Source organism: Papaver somniferum, chromosome 5 (genome assembly GCF_003573695.1).
Source record: "Papaver somniferum cultivar HN1 chromosome 5, ASM357369v1, whole genome shotgun sequence".
NCBI lineage: Eukaryota > Viridiplantae > Streptophyta > Magnoliopsida > Ranunculales > Papaveraceae > Papaver > Papaver somniferum.
Genome location: NC_039362.1, coordinates 111,720,874 through 111,740,604, shown reverse-complemented (window position 1 = coordinate 111,740,604; position 19,731 = coordinate 111,720,874). Strand labels below are relative to the sequence as shown.

Here is a 19,731-nt window from a genome sequence, read left to right as displayed (position 1 = left end):
GGAAGCTAGCAATCCATGACACAATGTGTTGAAGAAGAATATAGACTCTGCAAAAGTATTAATCGAAGACAATACTATTGGTGCAACCCAAAAGAAGACTTCATCAACTATCCGACATCTTCATGAAAGCACAATAATCTTCTGCATTCAAGAAATTCGTTCTTCAAAATTGGAAAGTCTAGACTCAAAGATTTGCACGTCAATATTTGACCGAAGTATTCATCAGAGGGAGCGCCATCATCAAAGGTGCATTTACTGGACTTATCGCGTTGTACTCTTTTTCCTTTGTCAAAGTTTTGTCCCACTGGGTTTTCCTTGTCAAGGTTTTAACGAGGCAACATATGCGTGTCCAACACTGTCTAAGTCTTTACATGCTTATGCAATTTCAGGTTTTTCTCTTTTGAGTTTTCATGATATCTTTGTATTGACTTAGCCACAGTGGTCATCAGGGGGAGTGTTAAACTATTGTTTATTTACTAAGATGCCCTTCGTGTCTAAGTTTAGGGTTTACATATCTTGGACACCAAGTCTTCTATCTATATAAATAGAGGCTTAAACATTGTATTCTACACATATCTAATGGAAATTCTCTTTCTTTGTCTCTCTATTTTGTGCCTTCATTTAGATTCACAAGAGTAGGGGGTTTGTTTTTATATATCAACTGATATCGTTATTCAAGTTTTTATCCTGGGTTTGGATTTGTTCTTTTAAACCTCATTCAAGAGCTATATGCTGGGTGATTTCAACATCATGCTTGCATTAAACCCTAAGAACCCATTTGACCACCATAACTATCTCTCTGAAAATTCCAAAAGTTATCTTTATAAACTCCTTAATCCTTGATCTATTCACCTGTTCTGCAGATTTTGATTTTTGTTTTTAAACTCCTAGCTTTCGCATAAATTTTCGGTGTTTCTTTTTAATCTGTCCTGGCTGGTGAAAACCCCTGTTTTCCCGCTTGATTAATTTTGGATCATGTTTTGGTAATTGAAAGGCATTTTTAATCTACCACCAATTTAGTCCCAGTTTGAAGTTTTGGTTTTGAATTGTTGGTGGTGTTTCTATGGTTGTTCCTATCTCATGCCTTGTTTAAACTTGGTTAGTGTTTGTAATTCTCTGTGGTTGTATCTGATTTTCAGTTCAGATGGGTTTGCTTATGTTTGTTTAGTTGATTTAAAATAGTTTTGGTTGCCAGGATTGTGCTTCCTTCCTTGGTGCACAAGTGTTTTTTGATCAGGATTTGGTCCCTTAAAAGGATTTTAGAGATGGTTTTTTTTTCAAATTAGTCTTTGGGATAACAACTTTGAGTATACCTGATCATTCTTAGAAATCAGCTCATTTGACTTGCATACATTAGCATTTTCTCAAGTCTGCTCCATAATAGAGATACCCAGCAAGCGGACTCCAACTCCAATTCAGCTAGTGCAGAAACCGGAAGCAAACCATTATAGATACCTCACACCTTGATCCTCAATGTTAATATAGGACTCTTCAGTAATGGATTATCTAAGGTGTATATTCTCACAGCGAGCAAAATACACAACTTCTCCATTTGTTTGAAGCAGCAACAACAGCAGGCTCGGAATCTTATTGATATTCGAATAGGCCGGTGAATCCTTTCGCGTTCACTAGAAAAGTTATTTCATATTCGCAGTAGATTTTCTTGTTTTAGGAGGTTTATTTTCTCTTTAGTTAAGTTAGCTTAATCAAGCGTAAGTCTGTAATTGTTCTTGTTGCTTTATTTCAGTCTATAGGTTTATATTAGTTTTGTTGTTAGTAATAGTAGTCTCTTGCAACAATATTATTAGTACTATTATCGAGTTATCTTTCGACTGCACCAAAATCTTCAAGGTCATAGATTGGAGACTTTTTCAAGCTACAATCAGAGTTGAAGGCATATTCCGAAGAAATGGATCAAGGCGAAAGATCAAGAGATAAACAGATATCGTCGGGGAAGTACTCCTCAACATATGGACGCAAATACATGGACAGTAACTTCACTCAATTGCATCGAACCCCACTACCATCAACCAAATTCCTATGGACACTGTTGTGTTCATCAAAAATACAACTTTTCTTGTGGAAAGCATTGACCGGAGGCCTTTCGACCTTCGACTTCGACTCCAACAACCGCCATCGATGCAACTCCAATCTGAAGACTACTACTCATAATCTGCTCCAATATGATGTTGTAATTGAAAAATTTAGGGGTATCAGAAACCCTCTTGTAATGGTCCCTTATTAGTATAATAAATTTCATGCTTCAAAAAAAAAAAAAAATCATCTCTTTATATAATATATATCTTGTTTAAAAATTTACCTGGCTAAATTAGGGCCTATGCCACTTAATTGGGGCCTATAGATTACTTCATCTACCTAATACAAAATGATAAGGGGTGTCTAAATTTGTTGAAACTACCAAAATTACCCTCTAAAAATATTAATATTACTAAATTACCCCCATCAACTCTAAATAATAAACCTAAAACTAAAATCAGTTTTCATTTCTATCTCATAAGCCGATTCTTTATCTCTTCTACTCCCTCTTTTTTCTTTTTTCTTTAAACAAAAAATCGTCGATTATCGACGATCCAAAAATGATCAATCGTTTTCTTTCTTCTATAAAATGTCGAAACCATCAAGAACGAAGCATCCTATTAACAAGAATTTTCCTAGTGATAAGAATCCCGGAATCGTTGAAGTGATTCGAAAGAAAACGAAGGAAGTGCTTGAAGAAGCCGAAGCTTCTCGTGTCGCACAAGATGAGGAAATGGGTCGAATCAGGAACTTTTCTATCAACCCAATCCTCTAAGTTAGGTTTTAGTAACATGCAATCGCTTAGAAATCAAAATTTTTGAAATCAAAATTTTCCGGGTTTTACAAAATCGGATTATGTTAGTTTACAAGTAAACCGATTCTGTTTAGAAACAGTTTATGTTTTTGCTCACATAAACCGATTGTTCTGCATGTGAATAGGAATCGGAAAATTTTAGTGTATAAATAGACCGATTCAGTTATGGTAGGGATAACCGTTGTTTCTGTAACTTTTTTTCGTTAGAATCAGGTTACATATGTGTTCACAAAAACCGATTGTGTAGCCTTTGGATTTTTATATGCTTAGTCAATAATCAGACTTTATATGTATATCGAGAAAACCGATTAGTAGAATCGGTTTACATTAGCACTTAAAAAATCCGATTCTTGGTTTTATTATGTTAGGAATCGGACTTTATATGTGCATCGATTAGACCGATTCCATTATTGTTTGTCGCTTGACTCCGAATTCTACAGGCCAAACAAGGGCAAGCAATCAAAGCAAGCCGAAAAGAAATATAAGAGGAAACATGAATTTGCTTCTCCTTTGCCTTTGGGACCTCGTCGAAAAGACGGTCAAAATTTGAATGCTTCCCACCGAAGGGCCACGGGGAGTAAAGCCAAAGAGATCAGCATCAATGACCCACCACCTCAAGCGGAGCAATCAACACATGAAGAATCTGATTCCGATACACCTACTGAACAAGAAGGTGGTGATAGAGAAGTTGCCGAAGAAGAAAGTGATGAGGAAGAAAGTGGTGGCAAGGAAGGTGATGAAGAAGGAGATGAGAATGAAGGTGATGAATAAGGAGATGAGAATGAAGCTGATGAAGAAGAAAGTGAGAAAGAAGGTGAAGAAAGTGAGAATGAAGGTGATGAAGAAGAAAGTAACAATGAAATTGATGAAGTTCAAGAACAAGTGCAAGAACAAGTCCAAGGAGGAGAAGTTCAACAACAAGTCTAAGGAGGAGACGCTCAAAAACAAGGTAAGACAGATGGTAAGAAGAAAGAAGTTCCAAAGAATAAGAAAGGGGACCACATGCCCGACCCGCTGAAGATGTTTCCTCGCGGCCCTAAGGATCCCGTTTAGGGGTTACCAGGTGATGGAGGACAGATGTTATGGGGGTACAAAGACAGTTGGGCCGTCGTCGTTTGACATACCATAGTAAGTACCTAAACCTTATGCTATGTAACATAAAAATTATTATCCGTGTAGCGTTTTGATTGTTGTCCACCGAGTTTGTTTTGTTTTATAGGATCACAGGGATGTCGTTCGTCTTATGAAGCCAGGAACGTCAGTGGGTATGATGAGGTAATGGCCACTGCAAGCAATAAAATCAACTTTTGGAGAAGTTCCGGAAGTAATAGATCTAGTCAATTCTACGGGGTTGATATCTGCGGTCGAGAATTTGGACCTTGGTTACGACAAACCTCTTTGTTCCGCCTTTTCCGAGAGATATTACAGGGAAACGGATACTTTGCATCTTCCGTTTGGAGAACTGACGATAACTCCAAATGATACGAAGTTCATTACCGGGCTAAGAATAGAAGGTAAAGTCGTGAAGCACAAAGAGTACACGCAAGAGCTTGAGTGGGTCAAGATTTACGCGTTCACCAAGGATGTGTTCCAATGGGATGAGGAGAGGACCAAGTCAGAGATGCTGGTAGGAAACTCAAAGCAGAGGATATTCCATCTGTCGAAGCTGAGGGACAACTTTATGGGAACAAAGAAGCTTCGTGCTAAGGGAAAAAAGGTGACGCCGAAACGTATCATCGCCACGACCAATGCGTATGTCCTCTACGTCCTGGGAGTTGTTATCTTCCCCGACGTTTCCGGTGCCCGTGTGAGCGCCAACTTTATCCAGCTGTTGCAACCATTTGACAAGATTCACGAATACTCTTGGGGCACTGCCATCCTTGCACACTCGTTGAACGAGTTGAGAAAGGCTTCTAGGGATCAAAGGAACCAAATCAAGGGAATATGGATTTTCTGCAAGCGTGGATATATTTTCACTTCCCAATATTTGCTCAAAGGGCTTTTGAGAACAAGGAATGGGACCACAGGTATTATGGAGACAAGCACACCTACAGAAGTAAGCCGAAGAACCAAAAAAAGGATTATCTGAAGTTGAGACGCCAGTTGGACAACTTGACGACGAAAGATGTTGTCTTTGATCCTTACAAGGAGGAGTTGGTTAAAGGAAAAGGAAAGAAGGTTGGGTGCGAAGAGCAGAGAGATTATTTTGGGCCTTTGTTTCACCCAAGAGGATATGTAATGTACAACCCGATGAGAGTCACAAGACAATGCGGTTACGTACAAAAAATCCCAAATGAGCACAAGATGTTCAAAATCAATGAGAAAAAAACCAAATCATATGATAATGATATTGACATTGTTCACAAGCCTTTACCATCATGTGATTATTAGGAAGACAGAGCGTTTCACAGATATACTATGGATGGAGTATCTCGAACAGATGATGATGCAATTACGGGTTACATGCCATGGTACCTCAATGTTTCGCATACTCGAGTGATACGAGTAGATGAGAGGCCCAAGATAGAGGACAAAGATACGTCTCTCGAATACCTGGTGCATATTGTTACTCAATTACGATTTTGTTAATGTTATTAGCGTTTTTTGTTGAATGTTTGTTGTTTAAAATGGAAACAGAGAAGACGAGTCGAGTACTTGATAACCCAAGCAAAGGTACAAATCAGGGAAGGGAAAAATGTTAAGGCCAATGAAAAGCTGATTGATGAATTGAACAGTCTCCAAGATGTAGAAGCTGGTGCAAAGTTTGGGGAGCTGGAGGAGGAGGAGGAGCCAAAGAATAAGAGGAAGAGAGCCCCCAAAAAAGATGTCTGAAGGTGCATCGAGCAGCGCCCAACCTGGTAAAAGAGGACGCGGTGGACGTGGTCGTGGCAGTGGACGTGGTCATGGTGGGGATGTTCATGAATGAATGGTTATATTCATGTTTATGTCTTTAACTATGGATAATTATGGAGTCAAAACTTATGTTTAAACTTATTGTCGAATTATGTTTGCTTATATTCCTAGTTTATGAATGACTTAATCTGGTTTCTTTTGAAAATTGTTTGTGTTTGTCTAAGAAGCGACAAAAAAACCAACTACAATGTGTGACTGAAAAAATGCAGGATTCTGGCATTTTTTCAGTCAGAATCGGTTTACATATACCTATATGTAATCCGATTCTGACAGTTCCCCAGAGGTTCAGATTAAGCATCGGTCTATGTGGGCACTCCTTGTAATCCGATTCTTATGAAGAAAAGTTCGGTAACTTTTTTTGTCAAGAATCGGATTATATATGCAATATTAAAATCCGATTATTGAGAGGCATATTTTATATGATTTTGCGAGGAAACAATCGGTATATGTGGTCATCCCTAAAATCCGATTGTGTGAATTAAATTCGAAAAAATAGCCGTTGAGACTTCATCTATATAAGGATAACCTCTTTGAGCCACTCCCACATCACACACTTCGCCTAGAAAATGGAATGAGAACCGTTTGAAGATTTTTGTCTCGTAAAACCGTTTGCTAATACGTTTCGCGAACGTCCGAATGAAATCTATTCAATGTTTTGGAAGAGAGTTAAAGAATTCTTTTACGGGCGTACGACGAATCCCAATAACCGTAAATGGAGAGACTTGGCTTTTCGATTCCAATACATAAAAAGCGCAATGCGATAGTACGTAAAAGTTAGAAATATGGTGTACGACTATCATCCACGAGCTCCTCTTAGGGAAAAAGTGAGTAATCCGATCATTTTTATACCTATGTCACCGTTATAACTTCGCATACTAACATTTAAGATGAATTCCAGCTGGAACGTTTCAATGGGCTATGGAGAATTCGTAATGGGGAAACAAAGTTCATTCACCACAAAGAATATACGATGTTGTACCGACGTGCTCGGAGTTTCATTGACGAGCATTTGATGTGTCAAATTCTAGAATTCCCATACTGAATCCTATATATGTAGTGCGCTAATTTTCTAAACCATGTAATGAATATTTTTGTTTCTGAAAGTAAGGTATAATCGGTATATGGACATATATAAACACCGATTGTCGGAATCGGTTTATGTGGGTGATCGCTGTAGTAGGCGTCAAAAATAATTACACTTTCTTACTACTCAAATTATATAATATAGCAAGGGCAAGAAAGGATCGTTCGCACAGAGAGGACTTAGGTTGTCAATATGCTTCGGTTTTCTATAAATAACAATGGGGGGTTTTCTGATTTTATATATAATAAACTAAATAAAAACAAACAATAAAGGTAAACAAATCAAATCAAGGATGGGAAAGTATTGGTCACGGATTTCATCTTCATTCACAAACATGTTTTCTACACAATAACTAGAATTGATATTTTAATCTCAACTTTTATCAAAGGCCCTAGGATACCTTGATCGCAAGAATATCCCGCTAATTTCCTCTTATCATCAACAAACACATTAAAAGATGCGCATATGAATTCTATCTAAGAGAACAACCTAACGTGTAAAAGCACTAATCAAGTTTAATCCCCTAGATGCATTAAGTTTTATGAAATCAGGCCAATCAAAGCAATCGAACGTGTAAAAGCACTAATCCGATTTAACAAAGGTTATGACTCACATGTGACTACTAGGATGTATCACTACAAGCAATAATCACAATCATGCTACTTATAATCAGGAATCTATCACTTTTGCGTATAATAAATCATAATCTAGCAATGGAGATGAACACAAAATCAACCGATTCGCGACTCGATCAAACAAGTATTCAAATCATAAGACAATATCAATAGTGAATCATAAACGATAAAGCATGGAGACAAAACTAATTTATCATATCAAAAAGCATATTTTGTGAAATCCAATTATTCCATAACCAATAATTATAATCTAGTTCATGTTCATGGAGTTCATCGAAAGAAGAAATAAATATATCATTTTCACAAACCCTAGAACAAAAATAGAAGAGAAGATCTCTCCTGGAGATGTCTGATATAAGTGAAAAATCTTCTCTTTATAGCTTCCCTTCACCTGATTTAGGTCACACGCCCATCTGCCAAAAAAATCCACAACTGAAACAGCCCATGAGTGAAGCCCATTGCAAACAGGTCCATGTCCAGTGAGTCAGCTCGGGTCACTAAGTCAACTCGCCTCAGTAGAAAATCTGGCCGAGTTTCCTTTTTTTTCAGGCAATTTCCAGGCCAACTTTTGGCCAATTTCTTCTCCCCTGCAAACCTAACATTCATTCACCAGATACCATTCATTCACCAGATACCATTCGACAACATCATCTCGCAGCAACAACAGTTCAACTCATTTCTTCAGAAGCAGCAACACCCTTCTAGTTTACCACAGCTCAATAACTCATTACCAGCAGCAGCATTAACCAACCACCAGTGTCTCAACCAACCTCAATTTCCATTTCTTTCGCCGACTCTCACTGCCTGTATCTTAACGTCAATAGCAGCATCAAGCTATTCCATGTCAGGAGCTTAACACTCACCTGCAACACCACCACTTAGCATATCAACACTGCCACAGACTCGAGCCATTTCAGTTGAGTTTCGACCCTGAATCCACAATACCCAATTATCCACACACACAGCAGCACTACAACCAATGCACCTGCAATGCCCCTGCACCAGTTCTGATAGCAGCTACTCATTCTGAACCTGACTTCAAACATTAACGTCACCTTCTCGGATTCATACCTTGCTCAATTCCAGCCACTGCGAACTGTTATCAACACCACCTACATCTTCTCAAGCACCATTTCCAACCCATTCTGCATTTCAGCTCACAGTTCCCATGACTAGCACAGCATTCATTCCTTCATTCGAGCCATTCCTGCACCTCAGTGGCACTGGTTCTGTCTTCTCTTGCTTATCTCGCAGCTGCGAAATCATCCAGCTCTAGCCTTCTCAGCATCAAAACCATCTCTGTAACTTCTTCTTGCAGTTTTTATTATCACATGCAATTCATAACCTTGAACAACAACATTGCCAATTAGCTCAGCTGCAACTCATTCCCTTCTAATTCTTCATAGATTTCTAAATTTGAACATCAACCCAGCTTAATCATCTCCTCTTCATCAGATCCCCTTTCTCTTCCTCAACTGCTTCTATAACTTCAATTACAGCATTCCAGAACCATCATCTTCCTTGCAGCAAGCTCCATTCGGCTCTGTACTTAAATTCAGACGAGAACCCAAGTCTTGTATTGTTATGGTCTTCCAAAATGAGCTCTTAATCGCCTTTTTCATCAACAACATCAGTGGTAGCAACAATTCTCAAACTAGAAACCCCCAAATTGACAAACACAAACCCTAATTACTCAACTGACTCTTCATTGAGAACCAATTGAACCAATTCGTGAATAACCCAGCAGATTTCATACCCATTTCAATCCATATTCATCTTTACAAACTGCTTCTTCTTAATCTTGACTCTGAATCACTAATATCATCATCATTTCTTCCATCAACTGTAACCCTAATTAACCACCTTCCCTGATTCATCTCAGCTTCAGAAATTCTCCAATCCATTCATTTAAAACGGCCTTAAGCCTATCTTCAGCTTCAAATCCTCAACTCAATTCGATCCACCTGATTTTGGGAGTAATTAACTCCGGCCGCACACTCTCTGAATTTGAGGCGAGTGGTAATGATAGACAAACTAGTTGTCTGAGAAACACTCGACCTAAGTAGGTCTCTCTGTACGGACTGGTTATTGGCACCTAATGATTTGAATAAGGGCTATCCAGTTAATATGTTGCCTGTCAGTTTCGTAGAACCGACAAGTCTATTCTCTTTCTTGCACAACATTATCCTGCTCCAAATATCGCCTGTGAATTGATATTTTTTTCCGTTTTCGCTCCAAATGGACATTTTTCTTCTTTTGTTCCCAAGGACTCCATTGCACCTAATAACTCAAAACTAAACATAACATACATAATTTACAAGAAAAGTAGCAAAGAAAGCATAAACAATGAATAATAAATTTAGGTGTTTTAGACACCTATCATTGGGTATTGACTAAACTCCGATTCTGGGTTTACATCGTCATTCGGCATAAACTCAACCCATAATCGGTTTATAAATGCACTAACATCAACCGATTCTGGGTCGAGTCTTTTAAAAAAAAATCAAATTTTTACAAGTTTTGATTATGTATTAATGAAAGTTAATTTCAGGATTAACTTGATTAAACATTATTTAATTATATGAAATTATGAATTAACACTAATTTAAGAAGGACATATTAGGCATTAACATAAATAGTGGATAAGGAGTTTCTACAAATTACTTGTGAACGACCCTATTTTGTCATGTAGCTAAGGCCCCAATTAAGTGGCATAAACCCGATTTAGCCAACCTTTCAAATAATCATTTCCTTAATTTCTGTGAATTTGTTAGTCACTGTAGGCATCCTGGTCATCACCCTTTGGCCTTAGTAATTGTGGAAAATACTAACTAAAATACTGAATAGAGGAAGTTCTTCCCACACTGATAAGAAACAAAGAAACAAGTGGTTAATTTGATTTATTTAATTTCGCAGTTATTTTTCGATTGAAGAAATATGGGGTTAAACAATGAACCAGTTGGTCCAATACGATTGGAAATTCTCTCAAATTTTTGGCGAAGAAGTTCATAAGGTAAGTCTTTCTTACTGGATCCGATTTAAAATTTGGGTTTGATTTGGATTTTGTATCTTAAGTTTTTTTTTTATTGATTTTGGATCTGCTCTGATTTTAAAAAAAGGAAGAGATTTATATGTTGAAAGCTTTTGGTTGGATTAGTAATATATAGATCTCACACTTTGGGACTGAATTTGTTTCAATTAACAGTAGAAATCAATGGGGTTTTAGTTTTTTTTTTTATTTAGTTTGTAACAGTATATGCACCTAATAGGTACAAGAAGCAATCAACAACATCTGAGTTATTTGGTACTTATTGGGGTAGTTTTAGTTTACTTCTGTTGAGTTTGGTTTTTGTTAGTGTCAATAACAACATCTAAGTGAGGTAGGGGGATATGAGTTTTAGTTTTCTAATTGTCATTACCCTTAGCAGTCTGTAGGAAATGTTCTCAAGTTTCTCAAACTCATGAGGTTGACAAGGGATGCCATTTCAGCATTCATTTGGATAGCTCAACACCTAAGGTATAAATTCTCAGCATAAGCAATGCCAATTTATCTTATAACACATACATATATGAGAGAAATAAGTCGATTTACAAACATGCCTAATGTCGTGATGCGATCGCAGTACCTGTAACACCGATCGTGTCTTTAACATACAGTTAACACACTTAATGTCAGTAGTGGGGTGCCAATTAGAGTTATTGTGTAGGCCTTAAATGATAGGCGCAACGACCTATTTATCCTTTAACCTATTGCTTATCCGAAAATTATATTTAGGTATAGTGGCCATTGTGTGAAGATCATCCTTTGTGGTGACTCATATCTCGAGCTCAGTCGTAGTTTGGAGACCATGGAACCACCCATTGTCGTTTTTGTCTCCCGAAAATGGACCAGGTTTACCATTTATAATGTTTATTGAATTGTTTATCTGACAGTTTTGCTCTTTACTGTTATGTCTCCTGTTACTAACACCTCTCCCATATCAGCAGAGTTGGTCTCTCATTGTCCTCGACTAATGCGACCAAAATATGGTTGTAGCTGTTGCGATTGAATGCATGTTTAAGGTAATGTTGTGCTCCTTCTAATTAGTTGTTACTATAACTATTGCTTCCCTGGCCTTATCAAGATATAAACTTCCATATACAAAGCATTTCTATACGTTTTGCCTTACTCTTAATAATTTGGCATAGGTACCTGATCATTCTTGAAGTGAGACATCATAGTTGTCCATTTTTGCTTTTTTCGGCGAAAGCTTACATTGTTTTGGTAGAAGAGGTCAGACAAAATTTTCTACCCATATTCACAGCCCTCAATTTATTTTTAAAATCATGCATCGTGGCATCGTTACTCCGACACTGAATACGAGTACCATGTTGTTGTTGCTTTTGAGGAGGTTTCTATTATAGATGTTGGTACCTCACTGGACTTGATAGCCAAAATTTGTTGGGAATGAAAAGTACAAGTGTCTTCATCTCAACGAACAATTGCCCTTTCTTTGCCGCTTCAGAGCAGAATCCTCCCTACGTTGTTGCAACTATCACTCGCAATGCTCTATACGACTTCGCAGAAGACAAACTGGAGGAGTGGAGTATCCCCGACAGGCATTGTGGTGGTCCCTTTTTGGTTAAACAGAATGAAGACAGAACTATTAATATTTATGGGCTTTCTCTGTTGGTTCTATGAACCTTTATTTATTGAACTAAAGGTTGTTTTGTAGCATCTTAATTGTGACGTTGGCTTTTCAATTTTATTTTTTTTCTGCATAATATTTTGAGGTAATATGCAATAGAAATAGAGATTCGTTTAAATAAGACTTCTCAACTTTTTTGGGTACAACTTTGTTCAAGTCTAATACAATTTCCCTATGTTATCCACGAACGGTTAGACTTAGCTTTGCATAAGACTTCTCAATGTTTCCTTTGTTACAATCATTCGCCCAGCAGAAGTCTACCGACTTTTCTTTTTCTTTTTTCAAGATTCATGACACCTAATTTTTTTTCTAGTATTTATGCTTTCTTTGCTATTATCCTTTTAAATTGCATCCCTTGTTAAAAAAAAATGAAAAAAAAGAAAAACAAAAGAAAAGACAAGACAAAATTTCTCTAGGTTCATTCTTAGTTCTATTATTTTATCTTGTTTTGTTTTCATTTTGTATTTGTTATATTTTTCTTGTCTCAATAAAAAAAAAACAAAAAAAAAAAAAAAAAAAAAAGCAAAAAAAAAAAAAAAAAAAGAGACAAGAAAAATCTTTTGTATTATGTTTTGGTTTGTTTTTAGTTTTGTTCTTTCAATAAAGCCAATGGAAGAAGAAATATCCATAATGAAGTTTCAAGCAACAAGGAATTAGAGGAAAGAGTTACATTGTCAAGATTCTACGAAGTTCAAGATTTCATCATCAAGATGTAAAAATCGAAGACGAAGATGAAGACAAGGATTGAAGACCGAAGACGTTTCTATGGATACTGTGTGAGTGGTACTAACTGCACGTCGAACGGATAACGAGGTAAGTAAGCATATTCCCACCTTCGTTAAGTGGTTGATTTCCTTTCTTAGAGATCATCAGAAAATGGTTTTTTAAAATGAATAAAAGATGTGGGTTTTCAAAACATTTCAGAGGGTTTTGCCTTCCTACTATTCAACGTGTCGCAGGATTCTCTTTTCGCTCCTACCTGGACACATGTGTGACCCATAAAAAGCTATTTATTATTGAGAGCAACTTCATAAAACCCTTTCTTGTGAGGCAGAGTCGAGATTTTTGATCACTCCGAACCCGAATTTCTTTCGATAAGGGATGTTTATTTCTCTCTCAACTTTTAAGGATGAGATTGTGTTCATTTATGTGTCTAACTTCTTATGACTAGTGTGCAGAATCTCTATGTCTTCTTAGCGCGTTGGATGCTATCATTTCGGAGAACTAGTAAGTTGGAAGAGTAGGTTTTGTGGGTATATCTCTAGTAAACCCTCACGAGACTATAACTCGTCCACTAGGGACACCTAGGGGTTCAAAGGCTTGTTATACGTGCTAAGTGTGACCGTAGCCTCGACGACACAGAGTTGTATGTATGTTTTAGAATTTGTTTTGTTTGATTTGCTCGGGGACTAACAAAGTCTAAGTGTGGAGGAATTTGATAGGTGCTGTAAAACACCTAATTTTTTTATCTAGTATTTATGCTTTCTTTGCTATTATCCTTTTAAATTGCATCTCTTATGTTTGCTTTTGAGTTTATTAGGTGCAATGGAGTCATTGGAGCAAAAAGAAAGTGGAACTAGCTCAAATCCAGGATTTATTCTCATTATCTTGTAGAGAACAAGAAGACGAAGCTAACGGCGAAAGAGCGAGGTCATATCGACGTTGCATGAGGAAATTATGAGCGAAAGCCAATGATTGAACTTGTCATTTCTAGGGAACTGACAGTACAAGAAGACTATTTGGTGGCCCTTATCCGATTATTGGGCGTCTATAGTTATTTTACTCATTACAGCCCTAAAACCCAGAGAAATAATATCTTCTCTTCTCATTATTCTATCTGTCTGAAATTTAGAGATGGGAGGAAATAGAGGCGCAGTTCCTCAGAGAAATTGATGGTGATTGAGAGAGATTATGGAGGCGTTATCAAGAGAGCAACTCAAGGATTGGGTGAAGAGATTGATGCAGCTACTGGCAAAAAGATGATGAAACCAGGGATCTGTCGAGAAGAACTGGGAATAGAAATTGACTTATCAATGGTAGAAATCAGAGATGAATGGAGGAGATCTCTGTCTATTAGAAGTCAGGAAGTGTTCATATGAAGGGGTTTTGGTTGAATTTGAATTTAATTCGAGTTAAGAGAAGAAATTGAAGTTGGAAATGGATTATTTAGGGTTTGCTGCAGATGATTTTGAAGCCAAGATTACAAGAAGAGACGGTGAAGATCACAGAGGAATGAAGCTAATTTGCTGTGGTTGTACAAGGGTCTTGCAGATTGCAGGATTTGTTGAGTTCAGGGAGATGCTGTGGTGTTGGCTGCCATGGTACTGCAGAGACTGTAAAGAGATGAAGAATCTAGAAGCAGTATGTATGAAGTGCATGGAATGGGTTAAGTTGTGTAATTTGAGGTTACAGGGAACTTGGCAAGGCTAGCAATTGCAGGATTGAAGTTCTAGTCATGTTACAGAAATCTGAGTTAATGGAGCTGAAATGCAATTTGCAGGTCTAGAATGGTAGTTGTGCTGCTGAAATGGAATGGCTGTGACAGAGCTACAAATGGAGTCTGGAATTGGAGCTAGTGCAGTTGAGTGTTGGATTGCAAGCAGCTGTTGCAGGTGCATTGGTTGATGTTGCAGCTGCAGTACATGATTGTGTACAAGAAGATGCAGGAGCAATTGCAGTTGGGAGAATGGTTCGAGTACTATGAGCAAAGAAGGAAACTGTGCGCTTATGAATCATGGATACAGGTAGAAGAAGATGGAGTGTGCAGGCATGATGATAGATGAGTTGTGTTTGTTGAACTGAAGTTGCAGGGAAGAATGTGATTAAGGAATGATGCTGCTGTCTGAATTGAATAGATGTATGCCTAGGTTTTGCAGTGGTTGGTTGCAGCTGGTACTGGTGGTTGCTGCCAAGGGGAGTTATAGAGCAGTGGAAGTGTGCTGCAAGAAATATTGCTTCAGGTGGTTAAATCTATGGTTGCAAGTGGAAATGAAACAGAGTGGAATGTGTTATGTATGAAATTGCAGAGATTGATTGAGTTAATGGGTGGAATTGAGATGATTTTGTTGGTGTTGTGTGCAAGTACTGCTTCTGGGTTGGTTTTTTAATAGGTCTTGGCTGAAGCCGATGGTGACAGATGAACAAGGTTTGTGAACAAGTTGCAGGGAAGAATGTGATTAAGGAATGATGCTGCTGTCTGAATTGAATAGATGTATGCCTAGGTTTTGCAGTGGTTGGTTGCAGCTGGTACTGGTGGTTGCTGCCAAGGGGAGTTATAGAGCAGTGGAAGTGTGCTGCAAGAAATATTGCTTCAGGTGGTTAAATCTATGGTTGCAAGTGGAAATGAAACAGAATGGAATGTGTTATGTATGAAATTGCAGAGATTGATTGAGTTAATGGGTCTGTGGAATTGAGATGATTTTGTTGGTGTTGTGTGCAAGTACTGCTTCTGGGTTGGTTTTTTAATAGGTCTTGGCTGAAGCCGATGGTGACAGATGAACAAGGTTTGTGAGATGAGTAGGAGTATGGGAATGAAGAATTGGTGCAGTAGAAGTGGCAAGTTGCTATTGCAATTGAGATGGGTTTTGAATTAATGGGTTCACTGCTTTGGCTATGTCTTGCGGAGGTTAATGGTGGAGATTCATGGGTGGTCAGTGAATGGAAATTATTTGAGCTGCAGATGGTACAAATGAACTGAATCAAATAGGTGCTGGTCTGTGGTGTTAGAATGTTTGAAATGCATTGAGCTGTAAAAGGGTGCAGCGTCTGGCATTTGTGATTGTTTGTTGCTGCTTTACAGGGAAGAATGAGCTGAGATTGTATGCTGCTTGCAATGAGGATATGGCTGAAACACAAGCGGTGAATAGAGAAAGAAAGGATGCTGTCAAGTTCAGACTTCAGACAAAGAGAAGTTGAGCTTAATTGAGCTGGTGAATGTGAAGTTGATCTGGTGGTGGCTTTAAGAAGAGAATGGAAGTGCTGCAATAGATGTATGTTAGGACTGTGAATGAATCAAAACTGCAGGGAAGAACTAATGGCCTGAATGTGCCGGATACATGGCAGAACAGACATAACCTTGGTTGAATCGGAGTCAACCGAGTCGACTCACCGATTCAGCTGCTTACTCAGATGGACTTGGGCTCTGATATTTGGGCTCTTAGGTAGCAGAAGCAACAGGAGCCTATGCGGTTGGAGATAGCTCATATTTGGAAATCATGAAGGCACGACTATAAAAAGGAAGAGTTCTATTCTATTAGAACTCTTCAGCTGCTTACTCAGATGGACTTGGGCTCTGATATTTGGGCTCTTAGGTAGCAGAAGCAACAGGAGCCTATGCGGTTGGAGATAGCTCATATTTGGAAATCATGAAGGCACGACTATAAAAAGGAAGAGTTCTTATCTCTTCTTCTACTTTTGTTCTAGGGTTTAGAAACCTGAGTAGTTATGAACTCCATTAACATGAGTAGTTAATTTTATCATTGGTTATGGATTAGTTGGATTTCCAAACATGAGTTTTTGTTCAATAAATTAGTTTTGTCTCCATGCTTTATCGTTTATGATTCACTATTTATATTGTTACATGATTTGAATGCTTGTTTGATCGAGTCCCGAATCGGTTGAGGTTGTGTTCATCTCTATTGCTAGATTAGGATTTATTATATGCAAAAGTGATAAATTCCTGATTACAAGTAGCATAATTGTGAATATTGCTTGTAGTGATACATCCTAGTAGTCACAAGTGGTTCATAACCTTTGTTAAATCGGATTAGTGCTTTTACACGTTCGATTGCTTTGATTGGCCTGATTTCATAGAACTTAATGCATCTAGGGAATTAAACTTGATTAGTGCTTTTACACGTTAGGTTGTTCTCTTAGGTAGAATTCATATTCGCATCTTTTAATGTGTTTGTTGATGACAAGAGGAGATTTGCGGGATATTATTGCGATCAAGGTATCCCAGGGCCTTTGATAAAAGTTGAGATTAAAATATCAATTCTAGTTATTGTGTCGAAAACATGTTAGTGAATGAAAACGAATCCCTAACCAATATCTTTATTTCTTGATTTACGTGCTTGCTTTACTTTGTTTGCTTTTAGTTTAATTTCCTTTACATAAAATCAGAAAAATCCCCCCTTGTTCTATATAAGAAACCGAAACATATTGACAACCTAGTCCTCTCCGTGGGAACGATCCTTTCTTACCCTTGCTATATTATATATTTTGAGTAGTGAGAAAGTGTAATCTATTTTTGACGCATACGACAGCGATGAACGAACGGTTAGACTTAGCTTTGCATAAGACTTCTCAGTGTTTCCTTTGTTACAAGCATTCGCCCAGCAGAAGTCTACCGACTTTTCTTTTTCTTTTTTCCATATTCATGACAGTTAAATCTCCGTAACCAGTATGCTATTAATTTACTGAAGTCTTAAATTATAGATGAAATAATAGCTATTAATTCTAGACTGATAAGATTATCGAATTCAACAAAACGGCAGACGCATCGCACGTGCGTGTTATACTAGTTATACATAAAGAACCAGCTGCTTTTGTAATGTCTGCAACCTATTCAGTAATAAGCAAAAAAATAAATGGACACTCGTGAGCGTTACCCATAATTTATTCACCATTTTAGGCTATAAATTAGTTGTTAAGTCCACTACCTACCAGCTAGCAAATAACTGCACAATTAAGCGTTAATTTAACCCTAATTAATTCCTAGTGGTCAGTCCATTGTCCCAAATAAAGAACTGCACAATTGAGACTGGTAATTTGTACATTATATATCCGCAGTTCACTTTGTGCAGAGAATATCCACAAAATTTGTTATGTGCAGAAAGTATTCACAAATTCATTTTGTGCAGAAAATATCAACACAACTATACATACCAATTTCATTTTTGGTTCTGGTACTTGACACAAGAATTTCTTAAGGGCCAACGATTTCAAGTAGCTTGAACTCCGCAAGCTGAATGAATGTTCGTCTTTGTCTGGATCACTTGTTTACCATTAAATAGTCCCTGCATTAACCAACACCAATAGTAATATTCAAATGCACAAAAATAAAATAGAAAAAATGAACCATTTAAACTAATATCTAACGATAGTAAAGGATTTTACAGAATGCACCGTATATGCTTTATGGATAATAGCTGTAATATTAAAAGAACTTTGTGCATAATGTCAACAGGTAACACTAGTAACCAAAAATGCTTAAATTTCCAAAGTCACATCCAAAACATGCGTTAATTTAACCCTAATTAATTCCTAGTAGTCATCCCATTGTCCCAAACAAAGAACTGCACAATTGAGACTGGTAATTTGTACATTATACATCCGCAGTTCACTCTGTGCAGAGAATATCCACAAGATTTGTTATGTGCAAATTCATTTTGTGCAGAAAATATCAACACAACTATACATACCAATTTCATTTTTGGTTCTGGTACTCGACACAAGAATTTCTCAAGGGCAAACGATTTCAAGTAGCTTGAACTCCGCAAGCTGAATGAATGGTTGTCTTTGTTTGGATCACTTGTTTACCATGAAATAGTCCCTACATTAACCAACAACGATAGGTAAAAAAGTTTGATATGTACAGAAATTATCCACGATATTTCATTTTGTGCTGGAAAGTATCTGTATAGGTAAAAAGTTTAAACAATAAGACAACAGATTTTAAAATGAGTATATAGTATCTGCACATGTTTAAAACAACAAAAGAAGCAGATTTTAGAATGAGTGTGTACTATCTCTATAGGTAAAAGTTTTATAAACAAAAACAGCCGATAAAACTGATCTATAGGTATCACAAAAGGTGTAGCCTTAACTAAATCAAAAATGGAAATATACATGAACTCAATAACTAATTAAATTTAAAATTGATACTCTAGAATCCTAACTTAATGAATCGAAACACAATTCTCTTGAATCAATACTATTTTTTCATCAAAATCAAACTCCACTTGCGAATCGAAAAACATACCTAAAAACCTCGACGAAAAACATGCTAAAATAGAAAGCAGATTAAAAAACGAAACATACCTAAGAACTTCGATGAGTGTAAAGCTCTGGCAAACGAAACCTTCTGTCAATCGAATTGAATCATAAACTTCAATTCCTGATTTGTCTAATCAATTTCATATATCATCATCAACAACATCGTCCGGATCGATCTGCTGTTGTGATTATTATTATATTTCTGGTGGTGGATCTAATCAATGATGGTGTTACAACGACTATCACCGTCGTTTGAATTTGTAGAGGTAAAACTTCAGCACCTAGTGGTGGATCGAAAAAATAAAACAACTGAAGAAAAAAGGAAGAGGAAATAGTCTTCTCGATTTAAAAGGCTATTTTCGGAATGCTTTTTTATTAAGGTTGACGAAAGCAAAAACATTTAATTAAAATAACCCTACATGTTATTGTTTTGGCCCTCTCTTTTAAATGTGCCTGAAAAATCCGAATCCATCTCAAGCCCAAGACCAAGAAAATAAGAAAGAGTAAGAAGAGGGTCAAACACTTAATCAGGGGCGAAAAACTATGAGGTGGGGTGCAACAAAA

At 37.3% G+C, this 19,731-nt stretch overlaps 2 long non-coding RNA genes across 5 annotated transcripts; one reads left to right on the top strand and one right to left on the bottom strand.

The window, feature by feature from the left end:
* Positions 1-10,234: 10,234 nt before the first annotated feature.
* LOC113282428 lies at positions 10,235-12,283 on the top strand. 4 transcript variants are annotated; one of them, XR_003326921.1, is made up of 4 exons: positions 10,235-10,496; positions 10,912-11,000; positions 11,471-11,545; positions 11,672-12,283. It is a non-coding gene; the product is annotated as an uncharacterized LOC113282428 (long non-coding RNA). The 4 variants fall into 4 exon arrangements; XR_003326920.1 differs by having other exon boundaries at positions 11,468-11,545; XR_003326919.1 differs by lacking the exon at positions 10,912-11,000.
* Positions 12,284-17,881: 5,598 nt separating this feature from the next.
* Positions 17,882-19,442, bottom strand: LOC113282429. Its single transcript, XR_003326922.1, has 3 exons — positions 19,213-19,442; positions 18,594-18,724; positions 17,882-18,188 (listed from the first exon to the last, which is right to left on the bottom strand). It is a non-coding gene; the product is annotated as an uncharacterized LOC113282429 (long non-coding RNA).
* Between the last annotated feature and the right edge of the window lie 289 nt (positions 19,443-19,731).